The sequence below is a fragment of the Phyllobates terribilis genome, unplaced genomic scaffold (assembly GCF_046119375.1).
Source record: "Phyllobates terribilis strain yellow unplaced genomic scaffold, ASM4611937v1 Scaffold_3__8_contigs__length_932513732, whole genome shotgun sequence".
NCBI lineage: Eukaryota > Metazoa > Chordata > Amphibia > Anura > Dendrobatidae > Phyllobates > Phyllobates terribilis.
The window spans coordinates 696,732,831-696,747,959 of NW_027362763.1; the positions used below are offsets into that span (position 1 = coordinate 696,732,831).

Sequence of the window (15,129 nt, forward strand, 5' to 3'; positions counted from 1 at the left end):
GTTCCTACACATTACTGCTGCCCACTACCCTGGGACAGCAAGGCACGTGAATCTGGCATCTCCACCTTCAGGAGTAATCAGTGGAACAGGGATAGACTAGAGCCTCCCTAGTTCTCGGTACCCGGTTAGTGCCCACAGTCCCATAGTCACTGCATGAAACATATAGGAGAAATGTGACAACTTTTCTTTGGGATAGAAATTTTCTCCAAGCAGTTGTTAGTTCCTTTCCCACGTATACTGTACAGATTATATACATTGCATTACTCAATATGGGGGGCAAAAAAAAAAATCGCAATGCGGCCACAAAGTGTGAATGCAGGGTAGCACTTAGGAGTATATAGAAGATTTGCAATATATTTGATGAAAATAATCTGCAAAAAAGACAAAAATGTATTCCATGTATAATAGAATGATAAAAAGTTGATGAAAACAAGAGCGGTTGATTAAATTTGCGTTCTTTATATAAAAAAAAATAAAAATAACAAAATTATTAAAAAAGGGGTTGTCTGAAAAGTAAAATTTTTTGACAAAATACTTAAGATCGGCTTAAAAATATAAAAGATGCAATATTCACCTCCCCAGTTTCCCACTGGTCTCAACTTTCTCCAGCATCAATATTTGTGGCAGAGGTACAGGTCACCGCTGCAGCTGTAGCAAATCACCACTGTGGCCGTCATATGTCTCAACGGTTATACTAAGCGGTAACGTCATTGCTACAGGAAGTAGAAACCGGCGCGGTAATGGGCATTAGTGAAGTGAATATTGCTTTTATTTTTTTATTTTTTTTTTACCAAAAAGAATTTTGTAGAAAAAAAAATAATGCTCCTCAGACTACTCCTTTATTTTTAATACTTTTTAATACTTTTTTATATAAAAAAAATGATGCTGTAAAAATATTTTTTCAGAAATTTAAAAAACTGTATTGATTGAAAACAATTCTCTCTAGCATCCGAGAGTAAACAGAGTTTAGAATTCTTTCAGAAGAAATGTCTGTAAATTCCACTAGAGAAACTTTCAAGTAAAGCGCATTCCAAGAAGTTGAAGAAGGACTGAAGATGATTTAGTGGCGCTCAACCCTGCATTGTAAACACAACTATTAAGAATCTCCATTTTGCTGCGTCTAAAGATGTTTCTATGTACTACGTGTTCTGTAAACTACAAACAGATGCTCTACAGCCTGCCCTCCCTGCGATGATGCAAAACTTCCTGGGGCGAGAAGCCACTGAGGTCTTCGTACAGCAGCCTAGAAACACACAACACAAAAAGGTTCCAAACTATCAATTCTTTGAAATAAATTTCTAGGAATCTGTGAGGTTGAGTCCAGAAATGCCTGAATAACGGAAATTTAGTAGGGTGTGTGAACACTGCCCTTGGGTGATCCAACACTGCCCTCACTCCATCACCCAACCTTTCCATGGTCATTACACTCTTTAGACCCTGTAAGTCCATATCAATGTTTGTCCAATGAACAGGTTTGTTTTTTAAACTACTGAAAAGTTTTATTGGATTCTGGCAGGTTCTGGATTTGCTTATATGTTACTGCTGGAAGTACCATTTTTCTTGATTTTATGCAAACTTTTTTAAAAAAATGCAACTTTCTCACTAACACCAATCGAGAAAGCTGCCTATTTAGTGCCTCCCTGCCTCCATAAGTAGTAAACATCACCCAAGGGAATTTGTTTAATGTACATGTAAAATACCACTTCAAGAGTGGACCGCCAAGTCTGGACCAGCCATGGGTCTCCTGTATAAGACCACTTTCACATATCCAACTTTCATGGTTCAAAAGTGGACTGCCATGTCTGGACCGGCTATGGATCTCTTGTATAAGACTACTTTCACATATCCAACTTTCATGGTTCAAGAGTGGATTGCCATGTCTGGACGAGCCATTGGTATCCTGTATATGACCACCACTTTCGCATATCCAACTTTCAAGGTTCATGGTTCAAGAGTGGACCACCATGTCTGGACCGGCCATGGATCTCCAGTACAAGATAACTTTGACATATCGAAGTTTCATGGTTCAAGAGTGCACCGCCATGTCTGGAGCGGCCATGGGTCTCCTGTATAAGACCACTTTCATGGTTCAAGAGTGGACTGCCATGTCTGGATCAGCCATGGGTGTCCTGTATATGACCACAACTTTCACATATCCAACTTTTATGGTTCAAGAGTGGACCACCATGTCTGGACCGGCCATGAATCTCCTGTACAAGATAACTTTGACATATCGAAGTTTCATGGTTCAAGAGTGCACCGCCATGTCTGGAGCGGCCATGGGTCTCCTGTATAAGACCACTTTCATGGTTCAAGAGTGGACTGCCATGTCTGGATCAGCCATGGGTATCCTGTATATGACCACTACTTTCACATATCCAAGTTTCATGGTTCAAGAGTGGACTGCCATGTCTGGACCAGCCATAGGTATCCTGTATATGACCACCACTTTCACATATCCAACTTTTATGGTTCAAGAGTGGACCACCATGTCTGGACCGGCCATGGATCTCCTGTATAAGACCACTTTGACATATCCAACTTTCATGGTTCAAGAGTGGACCACCATGTCTGGATCAGTCATGAGTCTACTGACCTGTACTCAACAGCCATATTAGGCCCACGACTAGTCCTAAAATTACGGTCCATACTTGGAGCATGAATACAGGATGTGTGAAAACTGGTTTAAGAATTTTACACAAAGATTTTTTTATGGAGGATTGAATGATTTGTCAGCAGGCGGTCCTGACATCTCCTCGTACATGAGCCTGTTTTCTGCTCCTAATATTGCTATTCCAACCAACTTCTGAGTTATGCAAAGCAGTCTGTCGGGATTATGAGATTGATGACGTCAACCACTACCCTCATGGCCATTGTGTATAATCACTAATCTCAGTGATTGGCTGCATTGTATGTGAGACTAGTCATTTAATGCCGTTGTCAGGTACTCGCTGCAGCATAGTAAACAAAGACTGGTGGAAAGCATGTGAGTGGTGGCGCTAGGACCTCGGGGAAGCGAGGATTATCAGTCACCTTCAGATGAGTTTTTGAATTCAGAAACCATGAAAGATTTCTAGTGGAGACAAGTCTAAGGTGGCAGGCTACTGCGACGCCTATTACAGCAGGGGTGGCTTACAAGGCTGTAGGGCTTCCTATACAGACTCCATGTGCCGAGTTCTTATGACCTTCTGTTCATGAACTCAGAAGATCAGGATGAACACTGGACTAGGTTTCCACAATTTGAAGAATTAAAAAAAACAAACTTAAATGCCGTAAATAGAGCTTTACGTCTCTGAGGTTTCTCGGGATAGCCCTTTAATCCATGGGAAGGCACAGATTTACTCACATCGAGAATCCTGTAAATGAGATATGATGGGTTAAGAAAATTATGGCCAAAGCAAATCTAAATACCAAACAGAGGGGGAGGAAAAAAAAATACAGAAACAAAAGAATTATGTGAGGGAAACACTGGCTTTGGAAAGAATGACAGCTTTACTGCCGGACTGGTGAGAATACAAAATTCAGAGTTTGACTTCCACAGGAAGCTTTCGAAATTAAACTTACTGAAATATATCCAACACTTAAAAATTCAATTATCTCTCCCAGAACATTTTAATTTCATCACTGGCAACAAACAACAGATGGTTTAATGTCGAGGTCTAAATTCAATTCTACTTTTGTCCAATAGTATGGGGCTGTGGTTTTTTTTTTTTGTCTTTTTCAAAAAGTTTTGAAAACTTTTTTTTTGTAAAAAAAAAAAGAAACACGAAGAGCTTCTTAATTGTTGCATCTGGCGGCCAGCTAGGCAGTCTTATGAATGAAACAACGGCCTAGTCAGGAGACGGGACAGATGTGGTATTTCTCAGTGTGGTGTGGGGTTTTGATACAGCCAGATAAAGCCAAATAAACACGGCCGGGGTCAGGGTAACAGAAGGAAGTTTTGTGCTGAGCAGAATAATACTTCAGTATTAACTAATTGACTTAATGTTAAGTAAACAGAAACACCATGTCTCCTTGTTTTTAGGCTGAATTTTTTTTTTTTTTGAGGGGGGTGGGGGGAATAAACAAAAACATTTTTTTTTTTTTAGAAACAAAAAACGTGCAAAAAGAAAACTATACAATACACAGTATGATAATGTTGGCCAGAACTACTCGGATTAGATCTAGATGTTTTTAAAAGAGTTGTCCATTTCTCAAATTTTTTTTAAAGAAATGGATTTGCCTAAAATAATAGAAAAAGTCATACTCATCCCCTCTAAACACTATCACTCCAACACAGGCTACGCACCGGGGTAGGAACTCCTGACGTTCCATTCTTCTGACACCTGACCATAAATGTCTGTGATTGGCTGCAGAGTTCAGGTGACTAAAAAGGGGAGTTTAAAGATCTGCCTCGATTGAGAATACCAAATTCTAACTGGAACAGGAAGTTCCTATCATTGATGATCACATTGGTGCCCTGCTCGTTCCAAGACTAGGACCTGCTCTATAATCCTTCAATAGCTTTACAGATGCGCCCAAATTATAAGTACGCACAAACGGATCTACAATTTTTTAATACTAGAGACAGGATAGGACCTTTCTGATTGGGTCACCTTGTCGCGGTGAAATGGCTTTTATGCTTTTTTGATCATAGAGTTAAATTAGTCTCCCCTATGTTATTTACATGTACTATTACTATTTACTTACTACAGGGCATATGCTCATTTTGTTTTTTTTACTTGGATTTTGTCTGTGAAATGGCAACAGTGTGAACATGCTCTTACACATTACATATATACCAACTTATTCTCCGTCTCATTTCTTTGGTTTTGGATCTACAATTTTGTCACAGAGTCATTAGGCTCCGGCTCATTTTTTTGGTTTTGGATCTACAATTTTGTCACAGAGTCATTATGCTCCGGCTCATTTCTTTGGTTTTGGATCTACAATTTTGTCACAGAGTCATTATGCTCCGGCTCATTGCTTTGGTTTTGGATCTACAATTTTGTCACAGAGTCATTATGCTCCGGCTCATTTCTTTGGTTTTGGATCTACAATTTTGTCACAGAGTCATTAGGCTCCGGCTCATTTCTTTGGTTTTGGATCTACAATTTTGTCACAGACCCGGCTAACTCCTCCCTTTCTATTGTTTTCTATCACTCGGCTTAGCCTTCCTGACAGTAAAATCCTAGGAAATCTAAGAAAAGGTGAAATTTTATATCAATCACTCCAATAACTTGAAGTCCACAATGACTCAGGCCTGTCCAGTGAACCTCTAGTCGACATGTCTACAAGTTGCTGTAAAGAGCCAGATGTCAGTGTGAACAACCAAAACTAAGATTGCATCTCTGATGTCAACAAGTCCAATAAAAAATAAGTCTATGGCATCGTATTCAAGCTTTATAAGGCTTATTAGAGATCCACATATAAAGAGGCATCATTTAGTCATAGAGTCACTGTGGCTTCATGTCCTGGCACAGACCCTGCTAACGCTTCCCTCTTTACGCCAGGAAAATTGCAAGAAATTACGCTTTTTACAGCAATTTCTGGGGATTCACTGTGACTAGGCGTATCCTTTAATGTCCAGTGTGGTAATACTACTCAACAGATGAGTAATAGACGAATTGTATAATCCCATTTTAGGGATGAGAAAGCTAAAAAGAAAAAAAATCAAACACTCGGCGCAAGATGCACAGAGTAGCGCGGTAGTACAGTAGTACGCACACAGCTGAGCGGGCAAGTCCCCTAGGCACTACATAATACTTCACACAGAAGGAACCTATTATCGAATGACTCACGTTATAACATGTCAGATAGAATGATCCCACTATGTACGATAGCAGCCTAATAATCTGACCGTACGCTGCTCAAATATCAGGTAAGGAACAAAATGATATACCGGCTCACAACACTTAATTAGAAAAACAACTTGCAACTAGTTGGGCAGATCTGTGACATAAGAACAGACCAGCTGCAAATGAAGATTTGCTAAATGTGCAGGAATATGAATATCCGACACAGGGTCCTACTGCGAAAAATTACACCCAGTATAGAACTGAACATGGGCGCGATCCGGAATCAATGTGGGATTAATAAATCTAGAAACAGTGCCACTCTTGTACACAGGCTGGAAGCGGTACTGCAGTTCAGTCCATTTTTGGCTACGTTCCCACGAAGAGTTTGGGGTAAGTTTTTTTTATGCTGGGTATTTTTGAAAAAAAGCAAGTAACCTATTTTACTTAATAGGTGCAGAAAATCTGCAAGATAAAAAAACTCAGCAAAAGCTCATAATGGGAACATAGCCTTAAAGAGAATTTTATCACTTATCCACGGTATAGATGAGTGAATCTTGAAAAATGTGTTTCCGGCAGATTTAACTTGGATCAAAATAAATTCTTCAAACCAAAAGGTTCAGAAGGGGGTCAAAAAATATGTAAAAAATACAATAAAACTCACCAGACTTTGGACTTCTGACTCCTGACACTATCGGTGCCGCCACAGCTTCCCGAGTCCTTTGCGCAGGTCTTTGGTTCTTCCAAGACCGAGGCCCATAAGCTAATGCCGGCATTCAAGTCAATGATGTGTGTCACACCCCACGTGACCGTAAGGGTCTCAGAATACCAAGGAAGCTGTGGCAGTAATATAAGGGGTCAGATGAGGAGCTTGAAAAGCTGAGTATAAAGGTTTTTTTTTTACCTCAAAGAATCCAGCAAAATTGCAGCCAGACGGCCACAATTTTACTGGATTTTTGAATCCTGAAAATTCACTAGAACCTGAAATTTGTGGGAAATTTGTAACAAATTTGCTTTGTTATGAATCGATTTGCTTGTCTCTAATGATAAACTTTTGATGGCTCAGATAACACCCAATGAGACCCAGGCCCCCACAAACAAAAGAATTTTGGGATCTCAAGTTGACCAATCTTCCGCACTGCACGACCACGTTGTTTTAATGTCAAGGGTCATGTACAATTCATTTTGTTTTGTTTTCAAAAAGTTTGAAAAACTTTGGCAGTTCTATCTGCTGTTCACTGAGCAGTAGACAATCCCAAGCAGATGCCAGGGCCCACTGGGCTTGTGTGGCTAATGGCTTCCTGGTTGAATGAACTCTACACACTTGTCTGATCCAGGGTGGGGTAGACATGAGCGTACCATAGACTTTGGCCGGCCGTGCTGTACATTTTAGGTCACTTTCAGTTAACGCCCTTTCCCATACAGAAGAACACGAGGCCGGGAATGCATGTGCACTGGATGGGGAAAGTGGAGTTAAGCAAAGTCGGGACTATCCCATACAAATTGCATGAACCAAGGCAAGGCTCTTCCAGGACTTTGATATTGATGGTCTCTTGTAAGGATACGTAATCAATATTAGATCAATGGGTGACCAACACCCATGACTCCCACGATCAGGTCCTGGAAGCAAACAACTGCATACACTGTGTAGTGGTCGTAGTCAGGAACTGCAGCTCAGCTACCATTTGTTTCGATAGCAGATGAGCTGTAGTGTCTAAGAATGGCCACGATACTGTGTACAGAGCTGTTGTGGCTCTGTATACTGTGTATATCCAGCCACCACCGGATCGGCTAATAGCTAGTCATAGGAGTTGGTTTTCCACCGATCTGATATTGATGACCTACAGTGGGTACAGAAAGTATTCAGACCCCTTTAAATTTTTCACTCTTTGTTTCATTGCAGGCATTTGGTAAATTCTAAAAAGTTGTTTTTTTTCTAATTAATGTACACTCTGCACCCCCTCTTGACTGAAAAAAAACAGAAATGTAGAAATTTTTGCAAATTTATTAAAAAAGAAAACTGAAATATCACATGGTCATAAGTATTCATACCCTTTGCTCAGTATTGAGTAGAAGCACCCTTTTGAGCTAGTACAGCCATGATCCTTCTTGGGAATGATGCAACAAGATTTTCACACCTGGATTTGGGGATCCTCTGCCATTCTTCCTTGCAGATCCTCTCCAGTTCCCTCAGCTTGGATAGTGAACGTTGGTGGACAACCATTTTCAGGTCTCTCCAGAGATGCTCAATTGGGTTTAGGTCAGGGCTCTGGCTGGGCCAGTCAGGAATGGTCACAGAGTTGTTCTGAAGCCACTCCTTTGTCATTTTAGCTGTGTGCTTAGGGTCATTGTCTTGTTGGAAGGTGAACCTTCAGTCAAGTCTGAGGTCCAGAGCACTCTGGAAGAGGTTTTTATCCAGGATATCTCTGTACTTGGCCGCATTCATGTTTCCTTCAATTGCAACCAGTCGTCCTGTCCCTGCAGCTGAAAAACACCCCCATAGTATCATGCTGCCACCACCATGTTTTACTGTTGGGATTGTATTGGGCAGGTGATGAGCAGTGCCTGGTTTTCTCCACACATACCTCTTAGAATTATCACCAAAAAGTTCTATCTTCATCTCATCAGACCAGAGAATCTTATTTCTCATAGTCTGGGAGTCCTTCATGTGTTTTTGATCAAACTCTATGCGGGCTTTCATATGTCTTGCACTGAGGAGAGGCTTCCGTCGGGCCACTCTGCGATAAAGGCCCGGCTGGTGGAGGGCTACAGTGATAGTTGACTTTGAGGAACTTTCTCCCATCTCCCTACTGCATCTCTGGAGCTCAGCCACAGTGACCTTGGGGTTCTTCTTTAGCTCTCTCATCAAGGCTCTTCTCCCACGATTGCTCAGTTTGGCTGGACGGCCAGGTCTAATAAGACTTCTGGTGGTCCCAAACTTCTTCCATTTAAGGATTATGGAGTTCACTGTGCTCTTAGGAACCTTGAGTAATGCAGAAATTCTTTTGTAACCTTGGCCAGATCTGTGCCTTGCCACAATTCTGTCTATGAGCTCCTTGGGCAGTTCCTTTGAGCTCATGATTCTCATTTGGTCTGACATGCACTGTGAGCTGTGAGGTCTGATATAGACGGGTGTGTGTCTTTCTAAATCAAGTCCTATCAGTTTAATTAAACACAGCTAGACTCCAATGAAGGAGTAGAACCATCTCAAGGAGGATCACAAGGAAATGGACAGCATGTGACTTAAATATGAGTGTCTGAGCAAAGGGTCTGAATACTTATGACCATGTGATATTTCAGATTTTCTTTTTTAATAAATTTGCAAAAATTTCTACATTTCTGGGTTTTTTTCAGTCAAGATGGGGTGCCGAGTGTACTTTAATGAGAAAAAAAATGAACTTTTTAGAATTTACCAATTGGCTGCAGTGAAACAAAGAGTGAAAAATTTAAAGGGGTCTGAATACCTTCCGTACCCACTGTATATGAAGAGTCCTGGACAGACCCTTTAATCTAAATGTGTATGGCTACCTTTCCTGTCATTGCTAAGCAGGCCATCTAAGGAGCTTCCAACATTAAGCATGAGAACACTAGACAAGAAATTCTAGATCCTCATAACCAAAAAAAAAAAAAAAAGTTACGGGAAACCAGAAGACCAAGTGACATTTCATCTATGGGTCTAATACTGTGTACATCCAGCCACCACCAGACCAGCCAACAGCTAATCATAGGCATACCAGGTGTTGGATTTCCACCAATCTGAAATTGATGACCTATTCAAAGGTCAGGTAATCAATAAAAGAGTCATGGACAACCCCTTTAATCTAACGTGTATGACTACCCTTTTTCTCATGGCTATACAGGCCATTTAAGGGTGCTTTCACATTGCGTCCAGGGACCCGACTGGTGGCCCCGTTGGGGCTGACGTCTGGACCCCCGCAAAATGGGATTCGGACTTATGTGCCGACATAGCCGTAGACTATAATGGTGCCGGCAGAGAGAACGTGTGCTCTGCTGTGCATCATTTTTGGGTGCGTATGCCTACTGGAGGTGGACAATCTGGGTGACCGCTTACAGTAGGCGTACACGCCCGAAAATGATGCACGTCAGACCACATGTTCGCTCTGCCGGCACCATTATAGTCTATGGCCCAGTCGGCGCATACCGAATCCCATTTTGCAGAAAGGTTTGGACATAAGCCCCGATGTAAGCCACTGGACAGGTGCCTAAATGAAACCACCCTTAGCTTCCGATATGAAGAATGAGAAAACTAGGCAAGAAATTAAAGATCTTCATGACCTAGAATAAAAGACAAAAAGTTGAGGGAAACCAGAAAACCAAGTGACATTTCATCTATGGGTGGAATTGCAACTTTATGATTGAACGTGACCTAGATCTATAAAATGCTTTGGGCCATGGAGCTCCATCCTGGAGCCTCCAGGTCAGACATTGCCCTTTCTGGCCTCACTAAATTACATAATTGATTACGGGCTCCAAGTCCAAGTTTCTAACATATAATGTTCCCTTTCTTTAATGACTTGTACCTTTCGCCTCTGTTCTCTTGACTTTTTCAAGACTCGACCTAAACTAAACTGGACCTCTATTTTCCTATACTTTTTCCCCTCCAGGAGCCACAAACAGAACGTTTATTTAATTGCTTTGACCTATGTGCTAATTTTTTGATTTCCCGTAGCCAAGCCCTTGGCTCGGCTTTGGACGGCAGCCATTAAATGTCTGTCATTCTTTAGTCTGTAATCAATCATCAAACCTAATTCCTAATCCCCTGCCATTGAAAGTTATAATACTTTTTTTTGCATAGGGTATAATTATAGGCTGCATATTTTGGCGATATGTGCAGTAACTTGTATTTAACCCTGATTGTTCTTCCAAGAGTCGGATTTAGAGGTCTCTCAAACGTATTGTCGTACTCTGTGCAAAATTGTAGCAGTTGTGAGATCATTGGCAGTTTTGCAGGAAGTTCTCCTTTAAGGTGTTGATGTGCCTCTCCAGCCGTACCCACAAGATAAAGGCAGAGCTCAATCCTTTTAGACCGAAACTACTCAAGGTCTCATCCTGTCTTCTGGACACCTGTTCTTCCCTATGATCTATTCCTTAGAATCATGACATGTCCAACCTGAGAAACGATGCATCTTTTTCTATCCCTCTGCTGAGCCAGCATTAAAAAGGCTGTATGGAATTAGTAGTTTTCTTCCAGAAACGGCAGTCTATAGGTTATGTCTGAAATGTGAGCAGCTATACCACATACAGCCCATGGCACTGTTTCTGGCATTTCTAATCCAGGACAGCCCCTTTAAAGAGGATCTTTCACTTGATCAAAAAATAATTGAGTAAAATATCTTGTAAAAATCCTTGATCTCCCAAGATTCTGCCACTCTTTTCCATTTTGTGCTGCGTCGCTCCATTGTAGAGATATTTATATTTGTTGCTTTTGGAGCGCAGTATGTGAAATCTCTGCTTTGTACTTCAACTGTTCGTTTCTTCAGAGTCTTCTCTGGGGCGTGCGCTTTTTCAGCTCCCTCCCAGATGTTACCTATCACAGCACGGGAGTATTTGAAACTGCTAGACTGCCACTTGTACAAATCGGTTGGATAACCAGTGATATTTAGGGGGACCATAAATAGCGGGGCCCTCATTACCTCCCAAGTAGAAAATAGGGCCCAGTGGAGGCAGCTAAAAATGGAGCAAGATGACTTTTCCAAGTAGAAAGTGGTGATTTAAGAGTAATGACCATGGCCCCCCGAGTAGTGATGAGAGAGAAGTAGCCATCGAAGAAATTTGGCTGACCGTTATCGAAGGTGTATGTATGTTCACCTTGGTTTGCCACCAACATTTGTTGAGTTGACCTTATAACCTCATTATTGAATTATTGACCTTGGTAGTAGTTTAGGATCAGAATAGAGGATCTGAATTGAGGGGTTCTCCCAAAGAGCTGAAGGTCAACTCACAATAGAAGTAGCCTAGTCATGAAGGGGTCAACAGTCCCAATGCCAATGTGCACTATAATCTCCAGCAATAGGACAAGGCATAGTCCCAATATCACTCAATATTTGGGACACCCCTCCATCCCACCGCCTTGGTCTCCTGTTCAGATACAGTCGACGTTAAGCTCCAGCACATAGCTCGAGGACATCTTGGATAATTATTTTGAGCTTTCAGCCAAGAAGTTCTTTTGAAAAGCTTCCAAAAATTACAGAAATGCAAAACAAAGCAAAACGCATTTCACACAGCCGAACAATAAAGATCTTCCATGTTATAGGACATGACAGACAACCTGCAAGTTCCTGCAGACGTGTTTATACAATGTAACCCTGCCTGTAAAATGTAAATGAGCAATACAAGATAAACTTCCAGATTACATGAAATCTCATTAGCCGGAGCTTCCTCCTTACATAAATTACGTGTGAGCACTATTAGGAGCCAAGCTGAGAGCGCTGTGTTAGTACGTAGAGGAGGGTGAAGGGGCTCCCCAACGATAAAGTGATGCTCCACTGTAATCATCTCATATCTACTGCCTGACCAGTTGTCTCATCCAGATTTAATACGTGGTCCCCAGGGCGGCGATCAGCTCATCACCCCGCGTCCAGGCTACGGCAAACAGCTAATATTCCCAGAAGAAGTCGAGGCCAGGCAGGTAACTATAGTTCAACATGGCGGACATTCAGATGAAATCGGACTGGGCAAACATGGAGGATTGCACCAGCAACTTTGCTCATTTCCATAGAAAAGTGGTAAACACTTTCAAGCCAAATGGTCGATAAGCCCCGTCACATGCCTCAAGTCTCTGTCTTGCTACAACCTTATGGTCCCCAACCTTTTGCAAAACTACAGTTCCCAACATGCCCTGATAACCCTATGCTAGAAGTTGTAGTCTTGCCACGAAAATGTCATTTAACAATAAAAAACTTTATACTAATTTTAAAACTTCTCTTGTGCTGCGCCTGTTCTCTGGAATGCACTACCCCAGACAATCTGGTTAATTCCTAGCATTCACAGTTGTAAGCATGCTTTATAAACTATTTATTTACACTGGCCTATCACCTCACTAAGATATCCACTCCCTGCTCTCCCTTCCTAACTTTTCCTCAGAATTTGGTCACTTCTATCATCTGTTCTCACTCCTACCATGCACTCAGTAGCACTTTATATCTGGAGATATACAGATACTGGCTGATGACCGCTTCATTCAGGGCCCTGATCCTGAGTTACATAGCCTACATTATACTCCAGGGCTGCACTCACTATTCTGCTGATGGAGTCGCTGTGTACATACACTACATTACTGATCCTGTACTGATCCTGAGTTACATCCTGTATTATACTCCAGAGCTGCACTCACTATTCTGCTGGTGCAGTCACTGTGTACATACAGTAAATTACTGATCCTATACTGATCCTGAGTTACATCCTGTATTATACTCCAGAGCTGCACTCACTATTCTGCTGGTGCAGTCACTGTGTACATACGTTACATTACTGATCCTGAGTTACATCCTGTATTATACTCCAGAGCTGCACTCACTATTCTGCTGGTGCAGTCACTGTGTACACACATTACATTACTGATCCTGAGTTACCTCCTGTATTATACTCCAGAGCTGCACTCACTATTCTGCTGGTGCAGTCATTGTGTACATACATTACATTACTTATCCTGTACTGATCCTGAGTTACATCCTGTATTATACTCCAGAGCTGCACTCAGTATTCTGCTGGTGCAGTCACTGTGCACATACATTACATTACTGATCCTGTACTGATCCCGAGTTACATCCTGTATTATACTCCAGAGCTGCACTCACTATTCTGCTGGTGCAGTTATTGTGTACATACATTACATTACTTATCCTGTACTGATCCTGAGTTACATCCTGTATTATACTCCAGAGCTGCACTCACTATTCTGCTGGTGCAGTCATTGTGTACATACATTACATTACTTATCCTGTACTGATCCTGAGTTACATCCTGTATTATACTCCAGAGCTGCACTCACTATTCTGCTGGTGCAGTCACTGTGTACATACATTACATTACTGATCCTGTACTGATCCTGAGTTACATCCTGTATTATACTCCAGAGCTGCACTCACTATTCTGCTGGTGCAGTCACTGTGTACATACATTACATTACTGATCCTCTACTGATCCTGAGTTACATCCTGTATTATACTCCAGAGCAGCACTCACTATTCTGCTGGTGCAGTCACTGTGTACAAACTGTACATTACTGATCCTATACTGATCCTGAGTTACATCCTGTATTATACTCCAGAGCTGCACTCACTATTCTGCTTGTGCAGTCACTGTGTACATACATTACATTACTGATCCTGAGTTACATCCTGTATTATAGCCCAGAGCTGCACTCACTATTCTGCTGATGCAGTCACTGTGTACATACATTACATTACTTATCCTGTACTGATCCTGAGTTACATCCTGTATTATACTCCAGAGCTGCACTCACTATTCTGCTGGTGCAGTCACTGTGTACATACATTACATTACTTATCCTGTACTGATCCTGACTTACATCCTGTATTATACTCCAGAGCTGCACTCACTATTCTGCTGGTGCAGTCACTGTGTACATACATTACATTACTGATCCTGAGTTACATCCTGTATTATACTCCAGAGCTGCACTCACTATTCTGCTGGTGCAGTCACTGTGTACATACATTACATTACTGATCCTGAGTTACCTCGTGTATTATACTCCAGAGCTGCACTCACTATTCTGCTGGTGAAGTCACTATGTACATACAGTACATTACTGATCCTGTACTGATCCTGACTTACATCCTGTATTATACTCCAGAGCTGCACTCACTATTCTGCTGGTGCAGTCACTGTGTACATACATTACATTACTGATCCTGTACTGACCCCGAGTTACATCCTGTATTATACTCCAGAGCTGCACTCACTATTCTGCTGGTGCAGTCACTGTGTACATACATTACATTACTTATCCTGAGTTACATCCTGTTATACCCCAGAGCTGCACTCACTATTCTGCTGGTGCAGTCACTGTGTACATACATTACATTACTGATCCTGAGTTACATCCTGTATTATACTCCAGAGCTGCACTCACTATTCTGCTGGTGGAATTAGTTATTATACATATTACATGTCCATGTTGTAAAATGACAATCATGTGACCTTACAAATGAGCTTTGATTGGCTGCATGACATGTCATATGACTTCTTACAAAACACCGCACTCTTCTAACAGGAAACCACCAGCAATGGTAGAAGACCTGCTGCCTCCATATCTGTACAGAGCAGGCATTGCCTTCGTCTTATGTAGAATGCAACCGTGAACTGACTC

General features: G+C 41.6%; 1 protein-coding gene across 1 annotated transcript in view; it reads right to left on the bottom strand.

Annotated features, from left to right (window-relative positions):
• The window catches only part of TGFB2 (transforming growth factor beta 2), a 125,810-nt gene that overhangs the window by 106,621 nt on the left and 4,060 nt on the right, over nt 1-15,129 (bottom strand). The gene's annotated exons all lie outside the window — the stretch shown is intronic.